Below are 10,978 nucleotides of genomic sequence, written 5' to 3' on the forward strand. Positions count from 1 at the left end.
ATTATTATTATTATTATTATTATTTTAATCTTATTCGTTTTACAACAATTTTTTTTTTTTACAAATCATTTAACAATCATTTGATATAATTTTTATTTATTTATTTAAAATCAAAATGACGCCCACAAAATTTAAAAAAAATAATAATAATAATGGAAACGAGAGACAATTTAATTGGATTCTGCTTCTTTTTTTTTTTCCACCGACCGTTACAAAAAGAAAATTTCTTTGAATTTTATTTATAAATGACGAGGTACGTAAGGGGAGGTAGGGGGAGGGATGGGGAAGAAGAAGGGGAGGGTATTTTGAGATGTAAATAACAAAACAAAACAATAGGGAAAAAAAATTTCCAAAAAAAATCATCCTTTTAAATTCATGTTTACAACAAATAACCGTTGAATTGACGGTCACGTTAAAGGCTAAAGACCCGAAAGTGCGGGGGGAATTAGGGGGGGGGGGGCAAAAATATTTTCCTATATATTTATATATATTTATTTTTCGAATGTTAAAACTTTCTCCCTTTTTTTTTTTTGGAAAGGAAAAAAGGAAGAAGGAAATGGGGAGTGACGGTAAAAATTCCCCCACAATTTTTTTTTTTTTCTTTTTCCCCCCCTTCGTGACGTAAATGCTTGCGTCTGTTGCTTACGTCAAAAAAATATTCTGTTGTCATGACAATGTTTAAAGACGTTTTATGACGTATTTTTAGACTCTATATTTACTCCCCGTGCAAAAAAAAAAAAATAAATGTTTTTAACCTTTATTATTGTTTTTCCCGTAAATTTTTTTCTCTATTCGAATTCATCATTGTATCATCATCATCATCATCATCATTATCATTATTATTATCATTATAAAGATTTTGGTTTTTATTAAGTTAAATAATACGGTTATAAACATTAAATTATTTATTTATTTTTTTTTGTTGACTAATAAAAAATCGGGAAATTAAAATTTTTTTTTTTGTTATGGTAAAAATAATAATAATACGATTATTATTATTATTTTTACCATACGTCCGCGCACGGAATGAATTAAAAAAGAGGAGACGAAAAATAAAAAAGGTAAAAATAACCTTTTTGAACCTTTATTGCGACATTCGCGAGGCTCATTCATCGATCCAATTCAATCTCAATGTTTCCTTACTTGTCCTAACTTGAACTTGCTGGTTTTTTTTCAAGGTTGATTTTTTTTTTTATTTTTTTCCCCTTTAACCTTTTTTACATTTTATTATTATTATTATCATTATCATTATTATCACTATTATTACTTGATGAATTCATACGGGATAGCAAAAAAAAAAAAAAAACCTTTTTCGCTTTTTTTTTTTTTTACTTTTTTTTCTACCGGGTAAATTTTAAGGGATTTGGAATTGGGAATTGGGGAAGAAAGAGGGGGAAGAGCAGGAGAGAGGGGAAAGGTCAAGTTAACTCCATGCAAATTTTAATGATTCTCATCTTTTTTTTTCTCACACACACACACACATTCGTCTTCCAAAAAAAAATAACGTCGTAAATTTAATTGATAATAATAATAATAATAATTAATTTACCTGAAAAAAAGGGGGAAAAAATTTTTAATGATACCTTTGATACCTTTGACACTTACAAAAAAAAAAAAAGTCAAAGGAAAATCAATTGTGGAAAATGTTAGAAAATATTGTTTTTTTAATATGCGCAAGACCTTTTGATAAAGCAACAGGTACAACATATTGTGTCCCTTTTCCTTCTCCCTCCCTCCATTTTGTATTTATCCTTTTACAAAAGGCTGCTCTCTCTCGTATTTCATTGAAAATAATCAAATTATTATTATTATTATTATTAATTTTTTTTGTAAACTTTAAAAAAAAAAAATAGTTAAACATTTTTCTTGTATGTAAATGATTACAACAATCCATCTCGTACCTGACCGAGTCATTAATAATATTTTTTTTTTTTTGTCGAACGTAGGAGGTTCCTTTTTTTTTTTTTTTTAAAAAAAATTTGCCGCCTTTTCAGGTTCGTTATTAACAAAAAAAAAAAAAAAAAAAGAAAATTTTTTTTTAGTAATTGGTCGATGGTTTTTTTTTGCGCGCGCGCGTTTTCCTCCATATTGAAAATAAAATTTTTTTTGCTAAGGCAATGTTTGTTACGTTGACTATTATCATTATTATTATTATTATTATTATTATTAAATTTTGAATGAAATTGTGTGAAGAGATCTATAATGTGTGTGTGCACGTGCGTGCGTGCGTGTCAATTTGCTTCATTCATACGCCGTGTTTTCAATTATAAAAAAAAAAAAAAAAAACTGTTTATAACTCGGAGTAAACTTGAATGAATTTTTATTGGACACAAGCTCATTCGTGACCTTTGACATTTGACTCACACAATTCATAATTGACTGACCACCCATAATTAAATATGTTCCCATCCGTGAGTTTTTTTTTTTTTTTTTTTGTTTTTCACGTTAATTTCGTTACAAATTTTTACCTAAATTTATCCCTTTCTCCCTCCCTTCCGCCATTTTTTTAAATAAAATTGTATTTCCGGTTTTAACTTCGTATTAGTTTTCTTTTTCTTCTGCTTTTTCCCATATATCTTATTAAAAATAGTTGTTTTAAAATAAAAAAAATTTTCTTTTTATATATATTTTTCTTTTCCCTGATTAGGTCGTTTCCAAGTAACCTTTCGCGTCATTCAGTAAATTTTGTGACGTCATGATAATTTTTCACATGGCACAACAGCAAATTATATCGATTCTCACGCCGCCGTCAGGTTTTTCCCTTTTCTTTTTTTTTCTTTTTTTTTTAAATTTATTCGGATTACAATCACGATGTCAATTATATCGTAACTCCCCCCCTCCCTCCCCCTCTCTCGATATTTATTTTAATTAAATTTATAAATAAAAAAAAGGGGGAAAAAAAACGTGTCGTTTGTATTTGCGTAAATAAATTCATTCAATAATATTTATCAATGTTCTTACAAATAAATTTTTTTATATAATTTGACGTCATAAATTTGTTGTAATCAAATCCAAATTTTACTCTTATTGTAAAATAATAATAATAATAATAATAATAATAATAATTACGATAATTAATAAGTACCCAATTCTTCACAAATACAATTTTACAATTGATTTATATTCATTCGTTTTCATTCCGCCATATTTTATTTTAAAAAATTTTACCTGTTGATTTCCATTTTCATAAAAATTTTCAAGTTTTTCCTTTTTTGCTCTCTCTCTCTCTCTTCCTCTCTCTCTCTTGTATATATATATATATTTATTTAAATTAAATTTTCCTAACTTGAAAAAACAAAAAAAAGGAAAAAAAAAATATAATTTAGATTTTTAATATCTGATTAAGAAAGAATTAAAAATGGTTAAATTATATTCAAGGTAGTAATAATAATAATGATAATGATAATGATGATGATGATAATAATAATAATATTAATAAGAAACGCGTGGGTTTGTTTAAAACAAAATGAAAGAAAGACACAAAGCCTCGCGTATTATTATTATTATTATTAGATTTTGTGATCGTATTGAAATTAACAACAACAAACATGCTTTGCGTTTTATTAAAAATTCATTCATTTTTTATTTATTCATTATAAAAATTATTATTATTTAGAAAAACTGCTTTAATTTAAAAATAAATAAATAAAATAATAATAATAATAATTATTAACCTCATTCGATTTTTTTTAAAAAAAAAATTTTTTGTAACCGATAAAAATTACCAAAAATAGTAACTTGTTTTTTTCTTAAATTTTATTTTCTTTTACAAAAAAAAAAAAAAAAAATTAAAATCGTATACAATTGTATAGAGTCGTATAAATATATATATATTAAAACTTGATGTGCTTACTCAACATAAAACAACAACAACCACGACAACGACAACAACAACAACCACGACAACGACAACAACAACAACAACAACAACAACCCGCGGTAATGAATCCAATGAAAAAAAAAAACTTTCGTAATTATTTTCTCGTGCAAAAAAATTTTCCTTTTATGTACATTTAATAATTTTTTTTATTTTATTTAAAACTTACCTATCGTCATAGTCTTTAAATAAAAAATCACTCATTCATTCATTCATTCATTCATTCATTCATTCATTCGTTCGTTCGTTTATTAATTTATTTATTTTTTTACGTTCGAGGGTCCTTCGACTTACTTATATCCGTAACGCGGTATAATAAAAATATTAAACGATGAATAAACATGATAAAAAAAAAAAAAATTATTATTATTATTATTAATATAAATTTATTATATTTATTAATAATAATAATGATGATAATAAAACAAAAGTTTGACTTTATATGGCGGTCGCAAATTAATAACAAACGACTAATAATTTTTTATTTATTTAGTATTATTATTATTTTGCATTTTGCGATATAGATTGAATGTTTCAACAAATTATTATTATTATTATTATTATTATCAATCAAGCCCCGATAATTATTATTATTATTTAATTGATCGCCAATTTATTAAATGATCGATTGGCAAATGATTCATTCCCGCACAATTGCACATTTTTATCAAATAATCGATACTTGTTAATCAATTGAATCAATCAATATTTGATGCAATTTTATTTTTATTTTTATTTTTTTTCACTTTTCATCTACGTCATCAATTTTTTTTTTATTACGTAATAAATTATCATCATTATTATTTCGTTAAAAAAAGTAAAAAAAAAAAAAAATATTGTTGGGGGGAGGGAAATTTCATGTGATGCAATACTATCCATTCGATTATTTTATTATTAATTATTTATATATAATCATTTCTTTATTTATTTTATTATTATTATTATTATTATTATTATTATTATCATTATTATCATTATCGTTATACAACACAATGATGGAGAAAACCCCGTGCGACTGGTTAACGTGAAAACATAAAATTTAATTGGTACTTTACCAAAAGTGTTAAATTAATAAAAAAAAAAAAAAACCTTTCTTGTAACGTATAAATAAGTTTATACGTTATTAATTTACCGTTAAATTTTGTTTGTTTGTTTGTTTGTTTGTTTGTTTGACGTGAATAAAAAAAAAAAAAAAATTCTAATCTATAATCGAATACATTTCGATATGTATATATAAAATCAATGTTTTCATACATCGAATTTTTTTTTTTTTTTTTTAAATTTATTTTTGCCATTTTCTCCCCCCCCCTTCCTGCCCCTCACTATTATTATTATTATTATCATTTAAAATATTGATTGATTTGTTTGTTATTTTATACGTTTTTTTTTAATATTAAAAACGTTTTCCAATATCGATACACCTTTTAACCCGTTACCTTTGTGGTGTCTCTGTCATAAAACAAACGATAACAATCACACACACACACACACACACGAGGTAACCAATTTAAAACGTGAAGTTGAAGTTTTATTACTTGGTGACGGGTATATACACCTCATATAAGGGAAGTACAAAAGAGAGAGAGAGAGAGAGAGATTGGAGATTCCTCTAATTACACTTGAATGGATGAGATGAGAAGGTGCAATGAGATGGAACTAAATTTTTTTTTTAGGCTCGTGTCAATATCAGTCTTTGGACACATCTTAATAGACTTGTCTGTTTGATTTTTAACGACTTGACTGTCACGTCTTCACTTCACTTCACTTTCCCCTCCCTTCCCCTACCTCCCACCTCGCTTCTTTGACTTTTTTTACAAGATCCATTAAAACTCGAACAATCTTAAATCAAGACAATATAATAATAATAATAATAATAAGTTTTATTCATTCTTATTTATTTTTAAAATACCTTTCGTATATACAACTAATAACAAAATAAATTATTTATGTATTAAAAAAACGGTAACATAATAAACTGAAATAAATTAATAACAAACCGCAATGATGATAATAATGATGATGATAATGATGATGGTAGAAAATTTAATAATGATTATTATGAATGTTCTGACAAAATAAATTTAATTGCATTTTTTTTTTTTTTTTTTTTTGGTAGGAAACTTTATTAAGAGATTTTAATAATAACAACCGCAACAAACAAAAACATTTTCCATTTGATTCTTTATTTCTTTATTTCTTTTACTAACAAACAACAACAACAACAACAATCGCATATATTTATATTTATTTACAATATGATAATAATAATTTTTTATTATTTTTTTATATATTCATTTATTTATAATTTTATTTATAAAAAAAAAAAAAACGGGGGGGAAAATCGTAATAACCTTGAGTGAGGTTTAGGGCTAAATATTATTATTATTATTATTATCAATACTACTACTTCTTTTTCGAAAAAAAATTATTATTATTATTATTTAAAAGGTATATATAAAAGTATGAATGGGTAAAAACAAATGTAGAACTTGTCCCGTAGGCTAATCGGCCTCGCCTCCTTCCAACCTATGAATATTAAATAATTTACAATCAAATGGTTTATTTTAAAATACTCTCTCTCTCTCTCTCTCTCTCTCTCTCACTATATGTTTTATTTATTGTTATTATTATTATTATTATACGGATAATATAATAACTTTAATTGAATTGTTTTTTTCTCTCTCTCTCTTCTTTCATTTTCCTACGTAAAAAAAAAAAATGAAAACTACTTTAGTTGATTTTTGTGCTCCTGGTTAAAAATTTAAATTTAAATTTAATATTTTCGAATTTAATTTAATTGTTAAAAAAACATTATTATTATTATTATTATTATTATTATTATTATTATTATTATTATTATTATTAATTTAATACGGACGGAAAAAAAATCAATTTGATAAAAAACTCGAAAATTAATACTAAAACTTATGCGTGTATATATATTGTCGAAATAAGTGTCAAATAAAAAGTATATAAAAGTGACAACATCGCAAAAAAAAAACCTGAAAAGCAGATAAGGTAGGCGTTCGAACCTTATTAGGAGCTCATCCTCACCACGCATTTGTGAAGTCGGAGGAGACGGAGAGGGAAAAAAAAAAAAGCAAAACAAGAGCGTGTGCCGGGCCCCACCTCATTTATATGACCCCCGATGCCCTCAGCACCAACCCACAGGTTTTTTTTTTTTTTTTTTGATTTTTAAATGAATTTTCTTTTCTTGCGATTCTTTTTCCTTATTCTTTACTTTTTGGTACTCTTGGATAAGATTCGAATACCCGGAAGGTATGTTTTAACACTTTCCCCACCCCTCACCTCCCCTCCCCACTTCCCCTTTTTCGTACGATCGATTATCGATTGATTAATTTTCTCGTTATTAAAAAAATTAATTTGGACTAAAATTGAAAAAGTCACACGGATATGACAGTTTTAAGTTAATAAAATCTCTTAACATTCATTATTCATTGTTATGAAAAAAAAAAAATTATTTGATAAATAAATAAATAAAAGACAGAACCTGATCATTACGTGGGAAAACCTGTTTTATAGTAAATTTATCCCCGTGTGTTTTTGCTATTCGGTGGAATTTGAAGATGAACCTGACAAAGAGATAAAAGGGGGGGAGGGGGAGAGAATGAAAGAAAAGAGTTCAATTGACCTTTGACCTAAAGTGATTCAGAGTTGTGATTAATAGAAGCAGCACACACACACACACACACAACAGTCGACCTGGCCATTCTATAAAACCTTGATCTTTAGCTTGTGCTCTAAAATAGTTTGTTTTTTTTTTAGACAAAGATTTAAACCTGAACAAATTATGTTTGACTTTAAACAAAACAAAAACAATATTTTATCGTATTGTATTGTAGTTTAATAATAATAATAATAATAATAATAATAATAATTCTTTTCTTTTTAAATTTGTGCGACGTGAAAATAAAAAAATTAATTAAATATTCGCCGCCATTTTTTTTTTTTTTTTTACAAAATTTATATTTATACATATATATTATCGAATAATGACCAAATGATAATAGTAATAATAATAATAATAATAATAATAATAATAATAATAATTGAAAAAGAATTTTTTTATCTTCGTTTTACGATTCAACTCTTTTTTTTCTTTGGGAGCAAAAAAAAAAAAAAAAAAAAAAAAGATTCAGGTGTTAATTAGTTTAAATGTATCTTTTACTCAAGTTTTTCTTCTTCTTCCTACCTTCTTCTTCTCTTTCTTTCCTACCTTCTTAAAGTAAGGTTAAGTAATATTTTTATTTATTACTTTTCTCAAAGGAATAATTTTTAATTTTTTTTTTTGTTGCAAACCGTTGGTTTCTTTCATTACAAGTTTTTTTTTATGTTTTCAAAATGTCCACCGTATGTTTGATTATGTTTATCATCATCATCATCATCAATAAGCCCTTGTAAAAAAGAAAGAAGGAGAAAAGGGAGGGGGAGAAGGGGAAGGGAAGAGGGAGGAGGGAAAACGAAAACAACACCGTGTCAATAATATTAATAATGTATTTTTCCCCTTACGCTTAAATTCTTTGTTGTTCTTATTATTATTATTTATTTATTTATTTATTTATGGCAAAAAAAAAAAAAAAAAATTTGCAAATATTTTAAAGTATAAATTATCGGGGGAGGGGGGGGGGGAAAAACTGCGCAGTGAACCATGTTGCCCGATGTTTTAAGTTGTTTTTAGTTTTTTTTTTTTTTTTTAAATATAATGAAACCGTTTTTACTTCTTCGGCTGGATGGAGGTGAACCACTCCTTTTGAATCGGCGCCAGTCCATTACTACATCTCTCAAACTTGTCCTCTTAATTTTTCTTTTTTTTTTTTTTTTTTCTTATTTATTTATTTATTTATTATCATTATCATTATTATTATTATTTTTTTTTTTTACAATAAGCGTTTGATATCGATATGTTGGATACAAGCATGGATCAAATCAAACGGCATTGATAATAATAATATAAGCTATATAAGTCTCGTACATTTGTTCTCCCGCGGTTTTTCTAATGCCGTAAATAAACTGATATATTGTTATTGACGACCGGCCAGGTTTCTTTTTTTTTCCTAGTCTTTTTTTTTTTTATTTCTTGTTATGTTTCTTTTCTTTCTTTCTTTCTTTCTTTCTTTTAAAAGTAAATTATTTCAATTTCGCAACGGTTTTTATACCATCGGTTTCTTTCTTTCTTTCTTTTCTTTCTTTCTTGTCGTTTTTGTATCTGTGATTATAAATGGCGGGGAAAAAAATTAAAGGAAATTATTAGTTTTTACACAAAAATACATCTCTCTCTCTCTCTCTTCAAGGAGAAATTGTGCTTTGGTAATATTGTAAATGTGATTGAAAAAACCAAACCGAAAATGGAAAAACTCATGGTAAAAGAAGAGAGAGAGAGAGAGAAAGAAAAGTCGTTAAAAACAATCGAAGGTGAATCCTAAAAGACCAAATTAAGGAAATCCAGTGTTTCGCAAATAGACCATTAATATTAAGGAGGTCAGGGGCTTTGACGGTTGTATGGGTGAGGCACGTATAAAATGAGTTCAAATAACTTTTCACATCATCCGGATAATACACATTTTAAAACGTATAACAATATATATATTTTTTTGGGGGGCTATTCTTCCGATACGAGAGAGTGAGAGAGAGAAACACGATTTATAAATATAATTATTATTTAATGAATAGAATGAATGTGAGCGATTGAACGAGTTGTAAGACGAAGTATTTCTGATAATACACTCTACGAAAAAGAAAATCAAAACCATTAAAATCAAAATCAATAATAAACAATTGATAACAAACAATTCATTGAAACGGAAGTTACAAAAGTTTTTTTTTTTTTTTTTTTTGCTTAATTAAAACCAATGATTATGATGAAAAAAAAAAAATCATCGTCGGTTTTTTAACGAGTTAATAACTTTTTTTTTTTTTTTTACATTACAACTAAAAGGTAATAATAATTAATTTAATTTAAAATTATGTATACATAAAAACATAGATTATAATTTTTTTTTTTTTTTTTTTACATTTAAACTTAAACACAATACTTTTGTTATAGTCTATAAAAATTATTATTATTATTTTAACAAAAAAAAAAAAAAAGAATTATATTGAAGTGTACGAGAGAGTTATTAAATCAATTACTATTTGAAATTATAATAAAATTAATTTAGAAGGAAAGCTGCATTGTAGAGAAAGTTAAAGAAATTACTTGGACAATAATATAAGAAAACCGCGCACGCATGCACACGCACACGCACGCACAATTCCTTCTGTAATGCATTTTATTGCATCAAGAATCAAATTTAAAGAGAATGAATGACATGCGACAAATTTTAGCCAATCATATTCAGAAGAAATTAATTTTTAAATTGGAAAATGGCGGGAAAATGACGGGAAATCACAACCCAAAGAAAATTCCTACAGGAAATGCACAAACGGTTTGGAGTGTGCCAGCCATATCATCTCTAATAATTTAAATTTCGTTTGTACCCGTCGGAAAACTCGTGATAAATGAGTGTAAAAAGGGTTTAAGTACGAAAATCGGAAAATTATCTCAAATTAATCGCGGTCGCCATTTTCTTGTAAATTTTTTTTTTTTTTTTAAACAAAAAAAAAAAATAAAATAAAACAAATTTTCAAAGGCTGGCCAAAGTGTTTTCAGGGCCAAGCCTGATCAGAAATTAGTACAATTCAAGGACACTAACACCCGCCACACCTTCTTTTTTTTTCTGGAGTCTAAAATCTGGAGTCTGAAAAAAAAAAAAACTTCTTCTGCTTTATACTATTATAAGACTACATAACAAAAGGTTGTGGGTGTCGAAAGCACGTGTCAAAATTTAAATTAATCCAATTAAAATTTAACGTGATTGACTCCCGTCAATTTTTTTAACGGATGTATAATTCCAGGAAAAATTTTTTTGACCGGATGTACAAATATAAATAATAATAATAATTTATTATATACTATGGTGGACTACCATTATTTTTGAAGAAGAGAAAATGTGGCGAATAAGAAAATGGTATCAGATTAAAAATAAAATAAAGTAAAAATAACAAAAATGAAAGAAAGGAATAATTTTTTTTTTTTTTTAA

This window comes from Pediculus humanus, genomic scaffold (assembly GCF_000006295.1).
Source record: "Pediculus humanus corporis 1103172107610 genomic scaffold, whole genome shotgun sequence".
Taxonomy (NCBI): Eukaryota; Metazoa; Arthropoda; class Insecta; order Psocodea; family Pediculidae; genus Pediculus; species Pediculus humanus.